General features: G+C 48.9%; 1 protein-coding gene across 14 annotated transcripts in view; it reads right to left on the reverse strand.

The window, feature by feature from the left end:
* Window positions 1–24539, reverse strand: part of LOC139361625 (disco-interacting protein 2 homolog C-like) — a 177077-nt gene extending 152538 nt beyond the window's left edge. For 3 of the 14 annotated variants that reach the window (XR_011619205.1, XR_011619204.1, XM_071090264.1), the window contains exon 1: window positions 24127–24534. The gene's annotated coding sequence lies outside the window, so the exon portion shown is untranslated. Of the gene's footprint in view, window positions 1–24126 lie in introns of all 14 variants that reach the window. The other 11 variants (XM_071090261.1, XM_071090260.1, XM_071090265.1 and 8 more) reach the window with 7 other exon arrangements.
* Between the last annotated feature and the right edge of the window lie 218 nt (window positions 24540–24757).

Here is a 24757-nt window from a genome sequence, read left to right on the forward strand (position 1 = left end):
CGGCATCAGCCTCCTGGGCACTGGGAACAAGAGGTATAATGGCAAGTCCCCTATGCAGCAAAGGTGAGGCAAAGGGACCCAACGCAATGGAACTGACCTTTTTCTGACAGTCTCAAAACAGAAGGAAAATACTGTACAGCCAACTTCCCCTCACGCAGGTTTGTTTACCTGTGACTCAGAGGCCATGACAGACAACTTCAGGTTCTTACAGATTCCTATTCTCCCCATGCAGGAAGCCTTTGTTTTTAATATCGTACGAACTTGCCATTTTGTAGGCCAAAAACAGCAAATATCGGCAGTTTCCTACAGTTCAACTGAATAAAATATGATCATGGCCTTTTGTGAAACCATGAAGAAAAGGTGGATATCTCAATATGTGTTTCCAGACTGGCTTTGTTCCTGAAGCGGTAACTCTGTTCACTCAGGGTTTTAGACACTGAAGAATAAACATCAATATCCCACCAAGAAAACCAAAAACATGAAATAATTTTGCATCCACCTTGGAACCTTTTTAGGACAAGGCAGGACACAAACTTTTAAAAAGCTGCAGTTGTCCCTCTGTATACACAGGGACATGTATTCCAGAACACCCCCCGAGTTTACCCAAATCTACGTATCCACAGGACTCCGCGGCCACCCTATGGAACCGCATGTAGGAAACGTCGGCCCTCCACAAAGCCAGGATTTTTCAGTAAGGGTTTGGTTGGAAAATAATTAACATAAGTGATCCTTCGAAGCTCAAAACCTATGTTGTTCAGGGTCAGCTGCATTTATTACTTGTGTCATATCTGAGGCCTGAAAGCCATCATTCTCGGTACCTTAACGTGATGGTTAACAAACTAACTGTTCTGATTAGAAAGAGGAAAAAGCTTATTTTTAAGCTGACAATGAGAGTGGATGCGGCTACGGTGAACGGAGAATAGACCTAAGCAAGCACCAAGGTTAGGGTGACTGCCTGTGCTCAGACCCATCAGGGCCTGTTCCTCCATCTCCCTCTGCTGAAAGGGATAACCTCCTTCTCCCCCACGACTAAAGGGCCTTTTTTAAATACTCACACGAGAAGTGCTATGAAAAGCTGAAAGGTCACAGATAACATTTTTAAAAATAAACATTAACGTAAGCATTTAACAAGCCCATTATGATTTAAAAAAAAATGGTATTAAGTTCTTGGGTTTGGTGGCTCATGGCCGTAATCCCAGCACTTTGGGTGGCCGAGGTGGGTGCATCACCTGAGGTCAAGAGTTTAAGACCAGCCTGGCCAACATGGTGAAATCCCTTCTCTAACGAAAATACGAAAATTAGCCAGGCATGGTGGCAGACGCCTGTAGCCCCAGTTACTTGGGAGGCTGAGGGAAGAGAATCACTTGAACCTGGGAGGGAGAGTTTGCAATGAGCCAAGATCGTGCCATTGCACTTCAGCCTGGGCGTTGAGTGTGAAACTCCATCCCAAAAAGAAAAACTAAGTATAAAATTTTCCTTCCAATGAACCTATAATTCAGCCACCGAGGTATCCTATAGCTACTTATTCAGCCATGAGATACACCACAAAAGATATAGGCGAACAGGACACAGTTCTTCCCTTCAAGAAGGCTGCACCCTCAACAGAAGGGAGGCACATACTCCGAATGGAATCGGCATAGGAAACAGATGCTGCTGCAGGTTGAACTGGCTGCACAGAGCACCCACTCAGGTGTCTGAGAAACAAGGAGCCGCTGGTGCCATCACCTTCCATACCTGAGCTGGGACAGTGGGGAGCCTCTCATCACCAGGGACAAAGAGCCCCAGAACCACACAACGAGCTTACAAACTCACCGAGGCGATGACCGAGCAATGTGTGTGGGGTGATGCGAACACGCAGATGTCAGGGCCACGCGCGGCATTGGTTTTGTGCATCAACCTGAGCATGCCCGGGGTGCCCAGATGGCTGGTTCTGCATTATTTCTGTGTGAGATGCATGTTTGTCTCCGGACTGAGTGGAGACCCATCCTCGCCGGTGTGGGGGGCACCACCCTATCCACCAAGGGCCCGAGTAAAACAGCAAGGCTGGGAAAACTGGGTTCACTCCACCTCTCTGGCTGATGGGCCAGTGACATCTGTCTTCTGCAGCCCGTGCTCCTGGGTCTCAGCTCCTCAGACCCTGGTGGGATCTGCACCCTCCGCTTCTCAAGTCTTCAAGCCACACCCTCTCAGGACTATAGCTTGCAGGCTGTGGGTCCTGGGGCTTCTTGGACTCTGTAGCCCCTGCAGCAGGCCTCGCCCTGGAGACACACGCACACCTGGCTGGCTGTCTCTCTGGAAGCCCTGACTAAAAGTCGCCCCTAAAAGTGGTCTTCAGGGTTTCTTTCTAGCCCTAAGATCCCAGCGCCCCTCCTACAATTCTAGGCGGAAAGGTGAACGGAGACCAATGGACAGAGGTGTGTGCGAGGACACGCCAGGCAGCAGCACTGGGCAGGAGGGCACTAACGCTCACTAAGCAAAGAATCAATGCTGCTTGCCACAAAAATGAGAGCAGTAAAGATTTCTTCAAACAGAAATGAGTTTGTTTCATGATTTGCTCTTAATACATAAGAAAGCATAAAAGTAGGCCTATTAACAATTACATAAGTCTTTACAGGCCCTTGAACTACTTCTGTCCCCTTGTGTTTTTATAGAAAATAAGCCTGAGGTTAAAGAGAATAACGTCACTGGCCACAGCTGGGGCCACGCGAGGACACAGCTTATACCCCTGAGGTCCCTGGGTGCCCCATATCCTTCCCTTGCTGTTTATGGAAATATGGGAGAAACCAGGAGGTCTGAGCGTGGACATGGCCGTGCTCCCAGGGGCCGAGGAAAGCACCCATCTGTCCAGTCTTCCCTCCACCCCGCGGTTTCCTCTTACTCAGACTCTTGGGCTGACGTGGCTCATGCACTCAGAAGCGCCATCATTAAACGTTTAGCTTCGCATCACGAGGGCCTCCTCTGGCCTCCACTGACCACTCCTGAACCTGCAGTCAGCACTAGTCTGCAGGACACGAGTGGACAAAGTTGATGGATCACGGCTTCCAATGAGGAAGGTGCAGGCAAGGAGTCGGAGAGCCGGGGATGGAGCAGCACTCACCCAGGGAGGCGAAGGCCAACAGCGGCCACCACCGAGGACCTCCCTTCCCACCCTGAGGGCAGCTCACCCAGGGAAGCGAAGGCCGACACCGGCCACCACTGATGGCCTCGAGGGCTCTCCCCACCCAGAAGGCAGCTGCGATCACATTTCCCATAGCACCAAGAGACCCTGTATTGAGCACAAACCTTTCCAACCTTCGAATCAATAAGGAATGACAACACAGACATTCCCTCAATCCAAATGGCCAGCCCACAAAACAGACATGCAATTATACACATTTCCTGTGGGAAAATCAGTCAGTCCCTGGGGCCTCGCGCCAGGGGTGGGGGAGCATCATGGGGAGACGCCCCAGCCCCAGCCCCAGCCTGGTTCCTCCCTCTACAGCTCCTTTTCCCTCCTCTTCCCCCCGCCCCTTCCCACCCCCTCCTAGCCTCAGAGGCTCCTTCCTCAAATTCTTTCCCCTTGATGAAGTCATTCATGCCCAAAATACAAGGCAAAGTCATGGGGGCTCAAGAGAAAATCCATACCGTGGCTCGCGTTTTAGATTCTCGTAAGTTTTAGAATAACCAAGCAAGAATCTTTGGCATGTGAATGTGGTCTGAAGGCATCTGAGCACAATGCCCGGCACTGGCCCGGAGTGGATCATGGGTGTCTCGGACATCTTCGCAACTCTACACCAATTATTTTGAAACACACCAGCAGAATAGAACCATGTGAATAGCTGCTTCTTAGTTAAAAGTAGGAAAAGACTCCAAAAGCTGCCCTCAAGGAACATCCTTCCCACCAGGAGTTTTCTGCATCGGGCCCTTCAGGCACAGGCAAGGCCCCCGGGCCCAACTCCCTCATCCCTGCGTCACAAAGCAGCAAAGACGGTGGGGAATAAAGCAAGTGAAGGAGTCAGTCCCGCCCAAAATGGGCTCCAGAAGCCACAGCCACTCTCCCAGTGTGGGAGCCAAGTTCAGAGACCTGGAAACACCAGCGTTCCCAGGGAGGAGGGCAGAACAATGCCATTTCCCTCTCGTTTAGGGAGACACCACCCCACGTCCTCTGGCCTTAATAGAAGAGAGACTTCACATAAATGATTTCAATGACTCCACCACACAGAGAAAGTGGGCTAAGGGCTAACACACCCATATAAATGCCTGGCAAAAACACATTAAATGAACACACAGATAAGCAAGGTTCTCCTGTTATCCACCAAATATTCAGAAACAAATCCAGTAAGCAATCTCTTTGCAATCAAAAGACCAATTCAGAGGTGCAGATTAAAAATAAACATACAACTGAACCCTTAATACACCAAGAACCAATTTCCACGGAAGTGTTATCACATCACCACCTCCCAGCTGAAGGAAGCAGCACTGGCCACTGACCAGCTGTTCACTCGTGGGTCAGTGAACGAAAGGCAGTGCTGTCCAGGACAACGATGAGATGTTAACCTGAAAAGGGCAAAATTGCAGAGGCTGGAGGGACCTTCCAGGTAACCCGTCCCCCTCAGTGGACAGAGGACCCCCGTGGGGCCACAGAGCCCAGAGCTCCAGTGTGTTCAGGGAAAGCACTCAACTGCAAACCTGATGATGTCCGAATGCCTTCTGCCCTTCTGCGTCTCTGCCCCACTAACAGGGAATCCGTGAATGCTAAGGAAATGTAACTCATTTTACAATACATGTAGATTTTTAGCAAATTAAAGATAAACAGTGACAAACTTTGAGAATTAACCAAAATATAGTTCAGTGAATGCCCAAACTCATAGCTAGTCTCCAAGAGGTGATAAGCTGTGTGTGGTGGTTAACGCCTGTAAATCCCAGCAGTTGGGGAGGCTGAGGCAGGAGAATCACTTGAGCCTAGAAGGTTGGGGTTGCAGTGAGCTGTCATTGTACTACTGCACCCAGCCTGAGAAACAGTGAGACTGTCAAAAACAAACAAACAAAAACAAATTAAAGGAGTTCAAATGAACTCGCCCATACCCTTTAAATTTTCATTTGGGTACATGGGGTGATCTAGTTCCTTTTTCCCTTGCAATACATGAATAATCTAATAATTAAATATAATCTAACAATTACATGGGAAAATTTAATTATTTTCCCATTTCATTATTCCCTATCTCAGGGAAAAAGTTAAAAGTATTCCCTATTTCAGGGAAAAAGCTAAAAATCATTTTAAACCTTCCTTCCACTAAACAGTATACTCAGTCATCTCTATCTGCTTTATCATGTGGAATTCAGCTTCACATGTTTACAATGCAGTTTTTGTTAAACAGCGTTTCTGTAGACAGGCAAGAGAAAGAAACACTTGGTCTATGTAGAAGCAGCAGAAGACACGTTTTAACAGAAAAGGGAGAAGATACCACCGTGTGAATCTGGAAATTCTGTCCTCATCTTGTCCACACACACAGAAAACACCCAAGCACGTGCCTAGTGTCCAACAGGAGCACAGAAAGGACAGGGATCCCTCCAGTTGTTTAATGACCAGCCCCACTTGTCACCGCCACATAACAAAATCCGCACGGCAACTTCAGCACGTTTCATTCACGATTCCACGGAAATCAGGCTGAAGAACATACAGATGTTTTGCCCACATTTAAAAATCCAAGTGTGGGACTCAGAAATAAAACACATTATGGGTTCACTTAACTTTTCCAAATTTTTACTTGGAGAAACCTATAAAGTTCTTGTCAGTTACATCCTTAAGGTTTTCAATAATTTTTCAATGCAAAGATCGGGCAAGACTTGTAAAGAGGTACACACATACGGCCCAGCGCGGTGGCTCACACCTATGATCCCAGCACTTTGGGAGGCCGAAGTGGACAGATCATGAGATCAGGAAACCGAGACCATCCTGGCTAACACGGTGAAACCCCCTCTCTACTAAAAATACAACCAATTAGCCAGGCGTGGTGGTGGGTACCTGTAGTCCCAGCTACTTGGGAGGCTGAGGCTGGAGAATTGCATGAACCCGGGAGGCAGAGCTTGCAGTGAGCTGAGATCTCACCACCGCACTCCAGCCTGGGTGACAGAGGGAAACTGTCTCAAAAAAAAAAAAAAACAAAGGAGGTACACACATACATGCCATGTTCTTCTCTCAAAGAGAAGGGCCCTTTTTTAAGATTTCAGAAGTAAATGTGGTTGTCACCCTATTTTGAGAGGATGGGCTGTGTTTTTTTTTTTCTTTTTTTTTCTCGAGACAGAGTCGCACTCTGTCGCCCAGGCTGGAGTGCAGTGGCCGGATCTCAGGTCACTGCAAGCTCCACCTCCCGGGCTTACGCCATTCTCCTGCCTCAGCCTCCCGAGTAGCTGGGACTACAGGCGCCCGCCACCTCGCCCGGCTAAACAGACTTTCCTCTATGCACCAAGGATGCACCACGGGGGCAGTGCTGCCGCCGCCTCCCCAGTCTCTGCTCAGGGTGGGGCAAGGGGAGCTCCGTTGTCTCCCGTATACACCGTCAACAGGCCAGGTGCTCAGAAGGAGGCTTCCAGGACTCGCTGTAGGCATTCGTCAGCAGGGCAGGCAGTGCCTCGTGCTGGTGGGCATCCAGCAGTAAGGGGGTCTTGCACTTCACTCCCTGGACCCAGCCCCTGAAAGAGGGGAAAGAGACACCTGTATCGTAACTCATGTGTATTTATAGATACACAGACTCAGCAGTGCAAGGTGCAGAACTAGAAGGAATCATGGAAATAAGAGGGAAGACATTTGGTTACGACTGGCAGAGCCACCTCAAGCGTCAGCACTTCCTGCCGGAGCCCTCACTGACCAGACTCCTCCAGGGTCACTGCCACTGCCTTGCCCAGCTCATGACAGGGCAGACAGTGACAGAGCCTCAGAACAACCTCCCACTCTTTCCTCACCAGCCCAGGGTACGAGCTGTTCATGAGTGTCCCAAAGCCTGAATGCGGGAACACAGAGGTGACTGAGCAGAAAGGGGGACAGCCACAATGGCCGCGGGTGTGCAGATATTGCGGGGCACCCCAGCAGCCCTTTCCGTCTTAAGGAGGACAGCCACGGGTGTGCGGATGCTCCCGCGTGACCCAGCCGTCCTTTCCATCTTATAGGGGAATGGCCACGGGTGTGCAGATATTCCCAGGTGCCCCAGAGCCCTTTTCACCTTAAGGAGATTTTCACAGTCTCATATCAGTCTCCAAACTATTCAGTGAGGTTGGAGGAGTATCACTGTGGACCAACACCGATTGGCACCAAGTAAGGGCAATTTTATAACCATGTCTCAACCATGAAACAATCAGGTCTTTGGCCATCTGGTCTAAGCTTTTTCTGTAACAAAGTTGGATAATTTAGTTGAACTTTGGTTTTCCAAAGCTTGTCACAGAAACCACATCTTCCTAGGTGTGGCTCTGTGGTGTCACGTGCACACATCAGTAGCCAGGCTTGCCAAGACTCACGGCACGTTACACGTTCACCTGAGAAGGCTGCTGAATCATTGAGGGCTCTGGCGTGCTCTGAAATGAATTTGCCACTTCAGCCTACACTCTACTCCCTTGTTTGGTTAAAGAAACCCAAAAAGCAGAATTTGTTTTGGCCAATCGCCTGCTGACCCAACTGCAGAGGTTTTAATTAGAGTACTTTCATTGCATCATAGAAAGCAAAGTCATATAGATCAACTCATTATTACCACTCCAAAGGTTTAGTAAATCTCCAGATAATCAGGCAAACATTTTAAGAAGCTACATTAAGGTTTACAATACTCAAATTTTAAAACTACATCCATGCTTCAAAAAACCACCATTCCCATTTTAGATGGCCAAATGCATATGAGAAAGAAAGAAACGTGCTGAGCGCATTTTTTGGGTAATCTTATGGAGAAACTGCCACTTTAAAAATGGCTCTAGTTCCTGGCTCCAGATGGGTGTGGTGGGTTGCCTCACTCAATTTCAACTCCACCTGAAGCTGGGACACTAGAAATCCATTCCCACACTCCAGGGCACCAGAATTCCCACTTCTGGAAACAGCCAGGAATGCAGACCTGTAGCAGAGAATTCTTTCCTGCCCACCCTAACTGTCCTCTGTGGAAGGCGACAGTCAAAGACAAGTCCACCCCCCTAGTCGCAACTGCACCACGAAGAACCATTTCAAGGTGGGAAGTGATTGATCAGTGGGAACAGGCAGTTTAGCTAATCACTTATAAGGCTGAGAAGTGGGGTTTGAAGGCCTGTATCTGGTCTTGTCCTCGGTAAATGGTCATCCGCCAGTCAGCCTAAGCCACATGGGAAGGGGCTTCTTGCAGTAAAAGTGGGGGCGCAGTTGTGGGGAGGGGGAATGTCTTAACAATCACTGTTTTACAGGATCACAGGGCTCAGGCAATGTTCAGTATTGTCACACACCAAGGTTTTTACAGTCTGAAGAAAACTACAGTCCTAAAGTGTCAGTTCTCAAAGCCCTTAAGTTCCTCCTGCTAAGATTCCCAGAGTCTCCACTTCTTGCACCGAACCCCAACTTGCACAGGCACCTGCGTCTTCCTCCTGCAGCAAATGCAGATAAGAAGCTGTGGCTCTGCTGCAGTAATGATGCCATGCAGCCCTAACACCACAGCAGAGCAATGGCTCTGGCCTGAATGTCCCCAAAACCTCATGCTGAAACCATCTCCGACGGGATACATTAAGAGGTGGGGCCTTTGGGAAGTCCTGCTCTCAGGACTGGGGTTGGTGTCCTTGTTGGGAGGCCTAGAGGAGCCCTCCTGCTCCTCCACCACGTGAGTTCTGACGAGACGACCGCTGCCACGCAACACCTGTTGAGATGCTGCCGTCTGTGAGCCACAGGCCCTGGGGCACCAGATGTGCAGGTGCCTTGACCTTGGACTGCCTTGACCTTGGACTTTCCAGCTTCCAGAGCTGTGAGCAATAAATGTCTCTTTACAAATCACCCAATCGACAGCAGCCGGACAGAGACAGTAATGTCACAACATGAGTCACTTTCTCAGTGGGCCAGAGGACTCCCCATGAGCCACCACTGTAAAGCAAGAACTCCCTGGAGGATGGAAAGGGGTTCACAAGGAATTCTACCCAGCACCAGGGTGTCTGTCCTTTCTTGCAGGAAGACAGCTGAGCCATGGCAGGAAACTACAGGGTGGGTGGGGCTGGACAGTAATGTGTCACCTGCTCATCTAAGCCTCAGTCTCCTGCCTCTCATCACGACAGTGGGGGTAACACCCCCCTCACCTGAGCTGTTGGGGGAGGTAAGAGTGCTGGGTGATTAACAATTGTTAGTTCCACAGAAATAAGGCAAAGAATCTGCCCCATGTCTTATAAAACCAAATCAGCCCAGGAATTCCACATCACTACTAATTTGCATGGGAAAATACCAGATTCTCCTAAGTTCTGGCATGTCATTTGTATTAATAAAGTTTGCAGAGTTTTCACATACTAAGTATATAAAACAGGAAAATAAATCATGCAATTTGGAGGCTGAAGCAGGAGACTCACTTGAGCACAGGCGGCGGAGTTTGCAGTGAGCCGAGGCCTCGCCACTGTACTCCAGTCTGGGTGATAGAACGAGACTCCATCTCAAAAAATAAAAATAAAAAAAAGATTTTGCTTCTTCATACTAGTAAAGTGGGCAGACTCTACATGCCAACTCTTATTCAAAGGTCGCCTAACACTGACTCAGGAACTCTGGCCCTGATGTGCTTGGAGTTTTAATCCTAGCAGTGTTAAAGACCACTCCCCCAGGAGCTCTGAACAAGTACTCCAGGTATACGCTGAACAAGACCACACACTCTGACCGAAATCTAACTTCCCAGACCCAAACTACAGAACCACAGAAGACACTGCTTCTGTCCAACTTTTTGTTCTGCCATCGTTTGTGTCCATTATTTCCTACAAACCATCTCATTAGAATTTAGGGCACACAAAAGGCCAATACAACAGGGTTACTTTTCAAAGGTTTGGAGGTGAAGAACAGATACAATGCATTAGCTTCCTATTGCTGCTGCAACAAATTACCACAAATGCAAACCTCCTCTCAGCCCTGGGAGTCAGGAGTCCCAGGGCTGAAGTCAAGGGCTCAGTAGCTTGTATTCCTGCCTGGAGTCTCCCAATTCATAGAAGCCACCATGCAGCTTGGCTCACAGCCCCACACCCCTCCTACCACTGCCCCGGCCTCAGTCCTGCACCCCTCCGGACCCTGCCCCTGCCCCACACTCGCCCTCACCCCCACAGCCCTCTGGCCTCTATCTCGTCCTCAGGTCTCCTCCTCTGAGGCAGACCCTCGTACTGCCTTCTCAAAAGGCACATGTGAAGACACTGGACCCGCCTGGACAACCCAGGGTCCTCCGCCATCTCACTGTCCGTTACACTCACATCTGCAAAGCCTCTTTTGCCATGGAAACTTCATTATACTAACAATCATTTAACAAGTCCATTATAATGATGTGAAAATTGGCATTGTTTTCCTCCTAATGAACAGATCAGTCACCCATGTAACCTATAAATATTTGACTATTAAATATACAATACTGTAGGAGACAGAGATGAGGAAGACGGTTCCTCCCTGAAAGACGACTGGACCCTAGACGGAGGGATAAACATTCTGAACAGAATCAACATAACTCAACATTTGAGTCGGAGAGGTCAAGCAATAAGACGTTCAAAAAAGCAACCAGAAAGTATGTACTGTGCCTGTAGTTCACATCTGCGCCTGGCGTCATGAGCACGAGCATGCGGACACGCACACAGGGCCCAAGTGTAAGATCAAATATAAGGAGCTTTCCACTGTAGTATTTAACTAGATCTTATTACAAAATAGCCTCCTGATTTTTATCCAAAAAGTTCTCTGTAATTAAGGAAATTAATTTTCCCCTAAAAGGCATTTCTCTAGCTATCATTCCATATAAACTAAATGGGCATATTAAAGAAAAAAGACAAATGTTTGACTTCGGGGGTTTGCCTACGACTTGAATAAGCATGATTTTCTTCTGGCCAAGCAGGGAGCAGCTGGACCAGACTGGAGGGAAGGAAGAACAAATTTCCACTCTGACCTCAGTTGGGCACCAGAGTCTTCCCTGTCAGAATGTGGGTGTGGTGCTTCCCACACACCAGCCTCTGACGAAACTCAGCCCAAGGGTGTGGGAAAAGGCTGTCTACTTCTGAAAAATCTACAAAGTGCAGACACATCAAAAGCTTCAGAAGACTGTAAAGGGCCAAGGAGACCACTACACCCTTGGAGTTTACAGAAAATGGTCAGCATCACACGTGCCTGAGGTCCAGGGTCAGCTCCCGGCTGCCGCGACGCCGTGAACGCAGCCCTGGCTTCCCCTCTGATGCAGAGAGCTGGTCACTCCGCCGGCAGCACTCAGAGCTCAGAACATTCTAGAGGAAAGCAACGTGTCCCTTTTAAAATGGGGAACCGGGGCAGCACAACTGAAGCTCTACGACTGTCTCAACTACTGGGTTTCGGGGTAGCATTAGGAAATCGTGAGAATCCAAATCTCAATTTCATACAGATTCCAGATTCACTGCAGGTTCCAGAATTTCCTGAGACATTCTTCCAATTTATCACTCAGGATTCCCTTGCCAAAGCTAATAAAGTCTACATTCCTTACGGAAAACCCACCATAAGCACCACCACAAATAAGATCAACTGACTGACGCCCGCCCTTCGCACCAAACATAGAAACTGTTACTCACACAAGACTGTGCTGGAGGCAGCTCTCAGCTGAAGCCGAATCCGTGAGACTTCATTATCCCCCATTTTGGATCGAGTGTGAAGACTGTCAGCAAACCAGGGCCCCAGTGTAAAGCAGAGAACAGATCCTCTGATGCCTGCCTGAACATTTCCTTCCCACCTCTGTCTTGGATATTGAACACCCTCAGAGCTCCTGAGTCACCCACATTTGCAGGTCATTTATCCAGCCACCAGGATAACACAATTATGCGATAAAAATGCCTTCTCAGGGCTTTGTCGTACTCAACAAAGAAGCTCAGAAGGCTAGGTAAGCGCAAGAAAGGGGGAAGCGTCCTCCAAACAGACAAAAACCAAGGAAAACCGTGCAGAGACTCGAGAGAGAGAGAGCAGAAACACAGCCCGCTGTAGCCTTTCAGGTCCTGCTGGCCGCAGCCCTGCGTTAGGTGGCACCATTTCCACAGATGCATCCTGCTGGGCCCACTTGAAAGGTCCCGCTTGCGAGACACTCACCCCCACTTCCAGCTCCTGCAAGACCCGCTGCAGCCCCACTCCATCCCGGGGGCCGACTGTGCAAGTCTTCCCGGCGAGACCCCTCAGAGCCTACTCAGTGTCTGAGACTGGGAAGCACCAAGGATCCAGAAAGGCACAATCCCGTTCTCCTCGTGCTGCTTTCTGGGTTCCAAGTTGTCTAACGAGTCCTGCATAAACCCCGGGCTGGGGAGCCAGCCAGGGCCCAGCAGCACCCAGCTCATGCGCTCCACTCACCCCACAGAGGACCACGGAGGCCCCAGCACGCTCTGTCCGCGGGGCAAGACACCAGAAACAGCCACAGTTCAGGGTTCTGACACCCGCCCCGCTGCCGTCATTACCTCCTGGGATCTGAATTCTCATTGGTTGCAAAGGTGATCCCACAGCTCCGCTGCCTTAATTACCTGCTGGGATCTGAAATTGTATTGGTTGGAAAGGGGATCTCATTGCTCAAGCACTCCCTGCTGCCTCCTTGCAAACAACATAAAAAATCCAAAACCCCTCGTAAAGAACGTTTACTATAACCTCAAAACAAGACACATCCCGAGACCAAGGAAGATACACACGCACATCTGACACCCGGTGGACGTCAGTGACCGACGCCACGGCTTCCGTGTGGCGTGTGAAGCAGGAGGCCTGTCACGGTGACTCAGGCTGGGGTCTGAATGGGGGTCTTCCAAGCAACTAGGCAACCAGGACGCACACCCCAAAACCCAAGTCCCCGCACTCATGTACCTGGCAGAAATGCTGCGTGGCCATCGACACCAGTTGTGAACCAAGATCGATCTGTGTCCTGTGGCCCTCACAACGTCCGTACATGCCTGGGCCCAGCAGAGGCCCGCACGGCACCCTGCTCGCCTCCAGTGGGGCTCTCTCCTGCCAAAGGGGATGGCCCTGAAGTCCGTTGAGATTTCCAAAGCTCTACAAAGTCGTGCTTCCTCCTGCTTGTTCAGAAGGCCTAAAGCCCTGAAGACACCAGTGAGAATTGACCTAGCCTCTTAAGGCAGCTCAAATACCTAAACACAGGAACGCTGGACCTCTCTGCCCTCGAGAGCAGCCGATAACACACTGGGCTAAGCAGAAGGTACAGATGTCACATCCAGAAGCCAGTGGCGCTCAAGATTGCATTCCAGGAGCCGCCCATGTGAGTCCCTCCAAGGCTTCCAAGTCCCACTTGATTGTTTTCATCGTATCTCTATAACATCAGAGACATTATATCTCACGGTATCTATGAGATCGTCTCCACTTTTATGAGCACATATGCTCCCTGACTTACCATGGGATGAAACTGTTCCAATAAACCCAGCGTAAGCTGAAAATATCCTAAATAGAAAGTGCATTTGACATCATAGTTTCAACTTACAACGGGTTCATCCAGAGGCAGCCCATCTTGGGCCAAACAATGCACTGAGTGTGACTAGTTCACACCATCACAAGGTTGAAAAAAAAAATCAGATATGTAACAATTGGGAGCCAGGGACCCTCTGTATTGGGGCTCCTGTCTTCAGAGACAACAGAAACCTCTTCTTAGACAAGAATCACAATTTATAATCCTCAAAATGGTAAACTTAGTTTAACAATCTAGACGTTCAAACAAAGCCAAAGTAGGCCCACAAGGCCGTTTGTGCCCTTCACTAAGACGCATGACTCTGTAATAACCCTCACCACAGCCCCTCAGGGTGGGTCCCAGAGGCAGTTGAGGCTTGTGGCTACGGACACTAACGAAACCAAAATCAGAGTACGCAGGTGCAGTCAAGTCATATGACTTCTCCACTAGCATATGCACAAATGTTCATCAGCAAATCTCATCTTCGCTTTACCTCCCTCCCATGACCTAAAAAGGAGTCCACTACACACACCCATACACACACACACCACTTCAAAAACATAATTAGTACTTGCATTCAATTCTGGGCATTCGGAATAGACCTAATGGGTGATTAAATCTTTCCTCCAACCCATTGCTTAGTCTTCTTAGAGGATGAAGGATTTTGCATAACACAAGTCAACATATAAAAGATCTGCTATAGAAACAGACTTTCAAGTGGTCCTCATTAGAGTGATTCAACTAATATACAAAGGACCCAACACACAGCACAGTGTATATTAGAAGAATGATTAATTTGTTCCCCTAAAAATCCTAATATCTACACAGAAAAAATACCCAATACACATTTTATCATTCTTTACCAGTATAGTCATACAAAGGAGTATCACAAAAGCAAAAGAACACATTTGGTTTGACTCACAGTTCTAGATTTAATATAAAATTGCTAAAACCACCAAGACAAACATGACTATGAAATATTTAACGATCTTCACCTAAATTCAAGTCACCATTCAACCACCAATACCTCTGCTCTCCTTACGGGAACTTTCCAAAAGTAAATCCTGGAATTAACAGGACAAAATTTTCTGGTAATAGAAATTAGGAAGAAATTGGTTGAAGACCGTTCCTTGGCTGTCAAACTTTTTCTCAATAATATTTTGTAAAAGAAAAGCGTCAAACAGATCTTTACATTAACTTACAATCTATCAAGCAATACTGGAGCAAGCTTTAAATATTAGCCACATTCTGTCAGGGCTGACTAACATTAAATCAGTATCAGTCTCATGTCTTGTAGGATCCACAGCTCATCTTCTTAAAACCACTTAAGATTTCATAATTAACTCAATTAAACAATGTAAGTCATCTCCTTGATCTTTGACATGAAGGGGTCATTTTCCCCCAAAATAGTACCTCTTTCCTTGACCTGATTTAATCTGTGGTTAGAGTATTTAAGAGGATTTCTTTCCTTCTTAGAAAATAAAATATACACCTTTCCAATATGAAAAACTCTAACTGATAATGCCATAGCTTACCCAGGTCAAAAGCATTTTTTTTTTAAGTTAAAAAAAAGAACCTAACTGCATCTTTGGACCTTATGTGAGGTAGTGTCCAGGGTCACTGGGACCCCTACTTGGCCAGTGTAGCTGGGTACCAATTAAAGACAGAAACCCAAGCATTCACTCAAAGCCCCTTCCCAGCTGTTCATCCTAGTGGAAGAAGCCATGAGTACAAACGAATGCGGCATTCTACGGAGGGCTTTGGGGATAGGCTGCTTGAGAACATCAAAGTGGCTCACGTCCCCCGAGTATAAAGCCAGTGACTGCTCTCAGCTTCCATCCACAGTAGCCAAAGTCTGGAATCACCTGAGTGCCCGCCAACAGGGGATGAAGGGAACGTGGCCCGAACACACACAGGAGCAATACTCCACCACACAGCGGAGAGCCCTGTCATCCGCGGCAGCATGGATGGAGTTGGAGGACATTACGTTAAGCAAACGAGTCAAGCAAGGAAACGGCGCATGTTCTCACTCATAAGCAGGAGCTGAGAGCAGATCTCATGGAGGCCAAAAGTAGGTGGTCAACAGGGCCCAGCAGAGCCCACTCATAAGCAGGATGGGCAGAGGCTGGTAATGTGCACAAACACACAGCCTAATGGGAACACGAGACCTACTATTGATAAATCAGCAGGGGGATGGCAGTGGGTCATCTACTGTGTATTTCAAAACAGCTAGGAGAGAATAACTTAACATAACCAGCACAAGGAAAAGAAACTATTTAAAGTGAAAGACATCCCAAGTACACAGATTTCATCAATATAGGGGTGAATCAAGGTATCACATGCACTCTGAAAATATGTACGTATATTATGTATCAACAGAAACAAAAACCAATGACAGAACCATTTGCGAAGCACGTGCAGGAGAAGAATGGGAAGCCTGACATGGTGTGGCTGTGTGTCCCCACCCAAATCTCATGCTGAACTCTAACCCTATGTTGGAGGTGAGCCCTGGTGGGAGGTGATGGACTCATGGGGGTGGTTTCTAATGGTTTAGCACAATCCCCCAAGTGCTGTCCTCATGATAGTTCTCCTGAGATCTGGTTGTTTGGAGGTGCATGGCACCTTCCCCTTCACTCTCTCTCCCCTTCCAGCCATGTGAAGACATGCCGGCCTCCCCTTCACCTTCCACTCTGATTGTAAGTTTCCCCAGATGTAGAAGCCTGTACAACCCACAGAACTGTATGCCGATTAAACATTTTTTTTCCTTATTACCCAGCCTCAGATAGTTCTTTATAGCAGTGGAACAACAGTACAGTCCTCAGGACCAGCAATGTTTTCCTTCTACCCAGCGGCCAACAAGGTCCTACACCGTAGCTGGTTTTCCAAAGCTTTGCCAGAATGCTGAAGCTGTTTTGGGGATACTAACTTTCCCCATCTCTGGCAAACCAGATGGGGCATCCTATTTGCCTCTTACCACCTTTCTCAGAGAAACCCCACCTCTGAAACAGCCTCCACCAGGGGCCTCCTTCAGCAGCAACAAAGCTGAGTGTTCCTTGCACTTCCCTTCTTCTGAACAAGTAAACATCTTAAGCTTGTTTTTCCATCTTCCCAGCTCATTGAAAAAAATATCTTATGCTTTCTATTTTCCTAACACACACACATGGAAGAGAAGTGCCGTGAGGGCAGGGGCTCTTGTTTTCCCGGATCTGAGCCTGGCCCTCAAACACTAGCCGAATACTAACACGATATCCAGAGGCAGAAATGCAAATATCCATATGACTTCAAATACCCTAAGGACCTAACAGGCCGAGTGGCCCATGTAACTATGGTGTGCTGGGCCATTCAACTGGTGTCCAAATCCCTGTCCAAGTGAGCTCTTTAATTTCAAGACTTTTCAGACAGCTGTTTTGTTGTTGTTCTGTTTTGTTTTTATTAAAGGGATATGTTACAATTACAATCAAGAATATCCCAGGCCGAGTGTGGTGGCTCGTGCCTGTAATCCCAGCACTTTGGGAGGCCAAGGTGAGCGAATCACCTGAGGTCAGGAGTTCAAGACCAGCCTGGCCAACATGTTGAAACCCCGTCTCTACTAATACAAAAATGAACCAGCCATGGTGGCAGGCACTTATAATCCCAGCTACTCAGGAGGCTGAGGCAGGAGAATGGCGTGAACCAAGAGGTGAGGCTGCAGTGAGCCAAGATCGTGCCACTGCATTCCAGCCTGGGCAACACAGCAAGACTGTCTCAAAAAAATAAAAATAAACCAATACTCCCAGTTAGTTCTTCACCAGTGTCAGATACCTCAGTTTAAAGAAAAATATGAAAGCATGTTTTTATATTTCAGTGTTGAATTTAACCATATCTTTTAAGAAGATATGAAGATAGAACTTCTTCAAGGACTGGGGGAGAGAAAAGCAGTTAAGAAAATCTTAAACCCTCAGGAGAAAAACAAGTATGGGTTAAGACCTCAAGGCAAAACTTTTTCTTTGCACTTTGATTTCAAAAGAACAGAGATGCCCAAATTATGAACTCTCCCATCTGCATTTTATATTCGTCTGTGTCCTTTGAAAGGCTGGAGATGGGATCCCAGGTTCCAAAGTGCCTGGCCGTGGCTCACATCAGGCGGCATCTTTCACAGCCGTTTACTCCCCTGACTCTCCCTAGAGAGCTCTGTGGCCCAATTTACAAAAAAAAGGTCCTAATTTACTCACGTTCATCACTTTCAGCAGAGTCTCAAGAAATGAGACAAATATTGAGACTCCACAGAAGCAAGTACTCTCTTCCAAAAAGTCAAGTGTCAGGTTCCCATGAGCCAGGAAGCTTGCTTACAGAAAGCACTGGCTGACTTGCTGGTTGAATGTTAAATGCATTTAAAATGTTAAGTGATCAAACGCCCCTCCTAGTGGGTGTGCGCGTTGAGCTGGCTGCAGTAGTGATGCAGACCACGTTCTTTCCTTTGGTTTTGCTTCAAGCAGAGCACCCCACACCCAGGAAGAGGCCGAAGGATGGCATCGAGGTCTAGGACAGATTTAAGGAGAGCTGCAGGCTGACTGCCTCATCTGCAAATAGTCTCTCATTTCAGAGAAAATCACTGAACAGAGTTCATAACACGTGAATTTTTAAAATTCATATTTCTACTTTCATCCCATTAGAACTTTTGAACCTCCACCTCCCACCTAGAGAACGTCAGCTCAAGCCGATCACAGCGCAGTGCGATTTTCTATAAATAATGTGCACGCCTGCATCTGAGCTGAGATGTGAATGTCTGGAATGTGCCTGCCAGGCCCAGGAGGAACTGCAGCAAGTGTGGGGACACAAGCCGCTAAGGAATCTGATTTGGAGGGAACTGGAGGCAACTAAAACTAGGTCCACTGGTTTTTCTTGGTAAGGTTTGACCAGGCAAACTGTTATCACTGTTGCTAATTTATGGGAATTGGCATGGGGACTTAACAGTAAGTAATTAGAGCAATTACAGAATTTGCTACTCAATTACAATGGCACAGATTCCTGAGAATGGAAGAACTGTTGCCCAGGAATAGAGTTCAAGAGGTCCTCCCCATGCTCCGAGGAACATGGCATTTCCACGCACCCCTGCTTTGGTCCCTGGCCACCACCATCCTGATCTCGGCCATCTGATGGCATCAGTCCCCAAAGCTGGAAACACCTGACACCTCTTGTCACCCTCCCATCTGCCCTGCCTTCCTCCAGTCCGGGATATTCAGGGATGCCCACATACAGGACCAGGAAACCAGGGTTATCCCAAACCAGTGCCTGCATTCAAAGTCCTCCACGGCAGCACAATCACCAATGGCCAATACTCCCAGAACCTTCCACCTCAAAACGGGAGCACATCTGGATTCAAGCTGACAATGCTGCATTCTCTTTGCCATGTACACATGGAGGCATGTCAGGTTCCACCTAAAGGTATCAGGTTCCACGCTGGTCAGGAGCCCAAACCTAGTCACTCTGCATGATCTCAATTCACCATCCACAGAGAAGCCTGCAGTTTTCCTCTGGTGCACGGTGTGGATGGTGGATGGTGGATGCATTTCCCCTGAAGACTCGGAAACAGAAGCCTGGCCAAGGAGGCCAGTCACCCCAGCCCCTGCAAGGCCCGGACGTGACCCTCTGCTGTCTGCACACAGTACCCAAGTCTAGCAGTGCTGGCTCTGTGGTGGGATCCATCTGGGCCTGCAGAGGACCCGGGGCACAGGAACCGTGCAGCCTGGCTGCAGCCGGAGGCCTAAGGGATCCCCACGAGGCTCTCCAGCCTAGGTGCCCTCACCACAGGCAGAGCCATGCAAGAGAGTTGCCTGCTGAACTGGAAACGCCCCAATCTGCTCAGCCAACACAGAAAGACAACAGCCACCTACAGCTGCTGAGCCCCGAAACGTGGCCACTGGGCCTGAAGGGTTGAATCTGGAATTTCATCTGTGAAGTTCTTTTCAAATGTGTTTAGCTATGTAATCAAATCTTTATTCTAATTAAATTTAAAGGAGCCTCTGGCTATGGGCTCCCTTCTCGGGCTTCACAGCTCCAGGGAGTAAGAATGGGAGAGAGAGAGGCCCAGAGCCTCTCTGCATTCTCCACGTTAATTCAACAAGTCATCATAAGGAAAGGCACTCCAGCAGGAGAGGTGTACACGGGAAGAACTGGGTTGGCCCTGACAAGCATGACCCCCATGGCATCACAGCTGCCTCAGGCAACAGGCAAAAGACAATGATGCCCACCTGGACAGGCCACCGGATGTGATGATGCACCCCCAAGCCCTAGTCCCACAGCAGCCAGAGACCACCCGCTGCTCATCCCGGGTGAAACAGGCAGAGCTACCCGAGCTATCAAAAGCAGGAAGAATTAAGGAAGCGATTCCCACGACACACGTGACACTCCTTGGAGACAGACACAGGCTTCGCTGTGAAAGTGCAGAGGACGGTGGAGTCCCTAGGCAGGCTGCTTCTTCCAACGATCAGGAAGAAACCAGATCCATTTCCTTGTAGGAGAATCATTTGTACCGTGATTAGACAGAAGACAGAAGGTGGCTGATGTTATCAAATCATCAAGCACCTCACGGCTGCTTCTCCAAGGAAGGCCTGGAAACTTGCAGCCACCCGCGTAGGGGCCGCAGTGTTTACAATGGAGATACGGGTGACCGAGGTCTGGCTTCCTCAGGGAAGCTACATTTGAACTTTCACCACTGAGGAATCGGTCATTTACAGTCACTCACCCTCAATGCAGAAGAGGGCTCAAGACACTGCACCAGACTTCAACACTCAGGGTTGGGGTTAGGGTCAGGGTCAAATTCACAAGTTTTACAAGATGTATTTCCTTGGGATGCCAGAAGAGATGCAGCTTCACACCCCCGACCTCCATGGTTTGCTTAGCCCCTTCACCAGTGGATCTCACCAACAGATGACACATCCACGCCTCATCCATGGCAGCACAGAAAACCACTTGGAAGACAGCCACTCCCACCAAGCTTCCTGACTTTGGTGTTTAAAATCTGCATCATTTAAAATCTGCATCTCATACGTGAGATTACACTCCTCCGAACAACGACATTGCCACTGTCATTTCACCCAAAAGGGCTTTAGGAAGTGACACGCGGTCCAGACGCCAGAGGTCGCCGGCCGCCTTACTCTAGCCTAATTCCTTTGTGCCTGTATGGAGGCTTCACAGATACAGCCCATTAATGACTGTATGAGAAGCTCAGGGCATAGACGAACTCAGTGCTGAATTTTCTCCATTTATCACCCTTTGTTTTGTCCAGAAGACAGCTGAGAAAGGCGGGGGCAGATCATCTCCTCGAGTGTAATGACTCTAGCCACTTCTCTTCACCCCAGGTCACCACTCAGTCAACACCCTTTTGAGAAACCAAAGCAATTCTGTTCCCTTCACTCTGGGTTCCAAGCACTAAATTCCTCCGTTTTATCAATTAGATTATCAAGCAGCCGTTTGTAATCTGGACTGCAATCTGATACGAAATTTAAAGCTAATTTAAGTTGCGGTAATAGCTCCTATTCACATTATAGATAAGGCATGAATGAAAACTTTAATCTGTTCATAGGACCAACTTTGTAAACAAACCAATTATTCAAGCAATGATTGTCTTCAGTTAGATGCAAATTACTTTGCTCATAAAAGATTTTCCAGTAGGAATTTTTAAATCCATGGTCTGTCTTTTCTGAGCCTGTCTCTGCACCTTCCCCTGAGTGCACAGCAGGACTTCTCAGGGCATCCCATCAGCAGACCCACTGAAGAGAATAAGCCCGCAGCCCCCAGCCCAGGAATCAAGTCCGAGCCCCAGCAGCCCCTCGTCCAGCCGGGGCTTCCTCACCAGCACAGCACCCAGAGGTCTTCCAGGTTTAATGCCACGTGTGCGTGGAAAGTAGAGTGCTGGAAGGAACACAATAGACATTCAACAATGCAAATTCCCCCCTGGAACAGCCCAGCAATCCTCTACCTTCCCCAAAGTACCCATGCTAGGCAGGCGTAGAGTCCAATGGGGGTGCCTAGGAATCGGCATTTAACACTATTCTGATGAATAAAAGTTTGAGAGGTCGGTCAGCGAGAGGCTGTCGTGGCCTCCACTCATTTGCAGGCTCTGAAGAGACACAGATTCAGGTAACAGGCCAGACAGGACAGGACAAGGATGAGGAGGTGGAGGGCAAATTCCATGGACCACAATCCGCCCCGCCATCCCCACTGAGACTCCGTGATTTAAAGAGAGGCAAAGCCAGGGAGAAAAGATGCCCGCACCACACGAGCGACTGAGATTTCCCCTAAAGCACGCAGCATGTGGCTGAGGGCCAAGGTTGGGCAAGCCAGGAGCACACAACGGGGTTCACTGGCCCAGAGGTGTCTCCCACACCCACACCCCGTGCAGACCTCCCAAGCACTGCCTGTGTCTCCTGCCTGGTTTAGTTCCTCCCCGCCTTCTACTGTGTTGGTTTCTCAGCCGCCACCCACCACCACACAACCCTCTCTACAAGCTTGGTGGACTGAAAAGAGCGGGGGCGGGTAAGATCTGGGCTCTGGGGCCAACGTCCTGCCTGAGACATTAGTTCCAACCCACTTAGCTGTGATGTGAGCCCCCGAGATTTCTCAAATGTGAGATGGGAAGGTAACTGAACCCACTCACCAGGACGGCTGTGCAGACTGAGATTACATATAACCACACCTCGGCATCCACCACACGTGGGACCCCAGTCGTGTTGCCCCTGATGGGAATCCCTCTATCTATGCCCCTTCTGCTACCAGAGCCAACTCCCAGCAGTAGCTGTGGAGGGTGCATCCTCTATTCCCACTCCACTCCCCTCCCATCGCTCCACGCCGTGACCTGCCACGCAGCGGCCACCAGCAAATCCGGCCCCACTGGATAACCGACCACCAGCCCCCCCCTCACTTTGGGGCGTCTTCCACTTGCAGTTCCGAAGCAGGCCGAGAAACCGCCCTCAAGGGCAGTCACCTGTTCCTTATTGCATGTAATGACCTGCCACGCAGGACCACCAGCAAACCCAGCTCCACCATCCAGGCTCCTGTGGATTAACGGAACCCCCACCCCCCACCTTGGAGCGTCTTCCACTTGCGATTCTGAAGGGGGCCGAGAAACCGCTCTCAAGGGCACTCACCTGTTTCTTATTGCACGTAATGACCTGCCAAGCAGGGCCACCAGCAAACCCAGCTTCACCGTCCAGGTTCTGGTGGGTAACTGCCCCCGTCCCCCGCTTCCTCCTGGGGTGTCTGGGAGGCTCAGAAACGGCCCTCCACGGGCACTCACCTGTTCCTTATTGCACTAATACCTCATTTACAGAAATCCACTTTGACTTTCCAGCACTGCAGTTGTGACAATTTAGCAATCCTGCTTGCAAGCTACAAGAGCTTGAGGTCACGTCCACCTCACCAGTATCCCAGAGACCCAGCACTATCCCACTGTGTTTAAAATTCCAAAATACTCCTTCAAAATGCTACTGGCATTTGCTTTGCACATAAAATGCTAACGACCTTCAAGTGAAACAAATATCTTCAACAGTTTGGTACAACGACATGTGAGTTACACATCTGCCAAGTTGTAAAGCCTCATGCATTTATAACATTTTATGTACGGTGAAATGGTTCATTAATATAAATTATGAGAATCTCTAAGAAACAGGTTTTTTCTGGCATTAGATGACCAAAGGAAAACTGGGTTCTGGCTGGCTTGCGGGCCTGTAGAGGCAGACATATCTGCTGACACAACCAAGCTCCTTCCCACTGATGTGGTCTCATCCCAGGCCCCTCACCCGGATGCCTGCAGGCCCCTGGAGGAGCAAGCTGACCTGTCCACATTTCTCAAATGCACAGCTGTTGCTCACACTGCAGATAGAGTTCAAGGCACGAGCAGGCCACCATGCTAAAAATACCACGCAGCGTCCACGCCAGGTGACGGTGGTTTTCACTCCATCCCAAAGCCCCAGGTATGAGTTTACAGCCATGATTACCACATGGATTTTTAGACCCTCAAGACATACTTTGTTTCCTTTTATGCAACAAAGTTAAAAGACTATCACTCAGATATAGGCTCTGAAACTGTAGAATAATTATTTGGGAACAGAGCCTCTGCCAGATCAGGATTAGCACTTGGGACAACACCCCGTGACCTCGGTCCACACAAACCCATCCAGACCAGAAGCCTCCCGCACTGTAATTTCTGTGGATTTCTGTAAACGAGGTATTACTGCAATAAGGAATAGATGAGTGCCCTTGGAGGGCAGTTTCTGAGCCTCCCAACCACACGGCCACGTTCAGGCTGAAGCCGCACCACCTCCAGAAACACTGTCCCTCGCCGAGGTGTGCCTGGCTTCTCCCTTTTTCCAAAACTTAACAAAACCTGAAAAGGACAGGTCTGTGTAGAAAAACAGAAACTACTTGCGATTCCTCTTCCCAGTTCAGGCTGTAGGAAGCTCGTCTCGGCCCTCACCGTGTTCTGACTGTGGCTTGGTTCCCATAAGAAATAAAGTCAGAATTCTAGTCCCTGTCTCCTGGGCAGTGTGGCAGGCATACATACCTTCAGTTATATGAGGAAAGGCGTGGCGAGCCCCCTTCCTTCAGTAAAACTGCACAGTTCCCAGAACCCTGATGCCATCTCCCTCACACCACTGTGAACACCTGGACAGAGCACATTTCAATGCGTGCACATTTGTGGGCTAGTTTTCTATTTCTCCACTAAATCACCCCAAATTTAGCGCCCTAAACTCTGACTTATTTTCTCACATTTCTGGAAGCTGGAGTCCAAAACAGGTCCCACCATCTAACGTCGAAGTGGCGGCAGGGCTGGCTCTGGGGAAGCCACCGTCTCCTTGCCTCCCGCAGCCTCTAGAGGCTTCTGCATCCCCTGGTCCATATGGCACCCACTGTCTTCAGGACCCACAGCGGCTCTGACGGCCCCTCAACTGGAAGACGCAGAAACGTCAGGAGCCCGGGAATCTAGTGCTAAGGCCAAGCCTCCCCACCCTCCCAGCTCCTCACACACTCCCGTGTGAGCTAATATAGATTCCACTTTAACTAGTGTCACCTGTGTAAGGGGTAAGTGCCCAGCTGTGAACTGCTTAACCTCGCCCACACAAACCACGAGAATAAACTCACAGGCCATGGACCACTCCACAAGCAATAAGTGACCACCTGCTCAGGGACCTCCA

The sequence above is a fragment of the Macaca nemestrina genome, unplaced genomic scaffold (genome assembly GCF_043159975.1).
Source record: "Macaca nemestrina isolate mMacNem1 unplaced genomic scaffold, mMacNem.hap1 Scaffold_75, whole genome shotgun sequence".
NCBI classification, from domain to species: domain Eukaryota; kingdom Metazoa; phylum Chordata; class Mammalia; order Primates; family Cercopithecidae; genus Macaca; species Macaca nemestrina.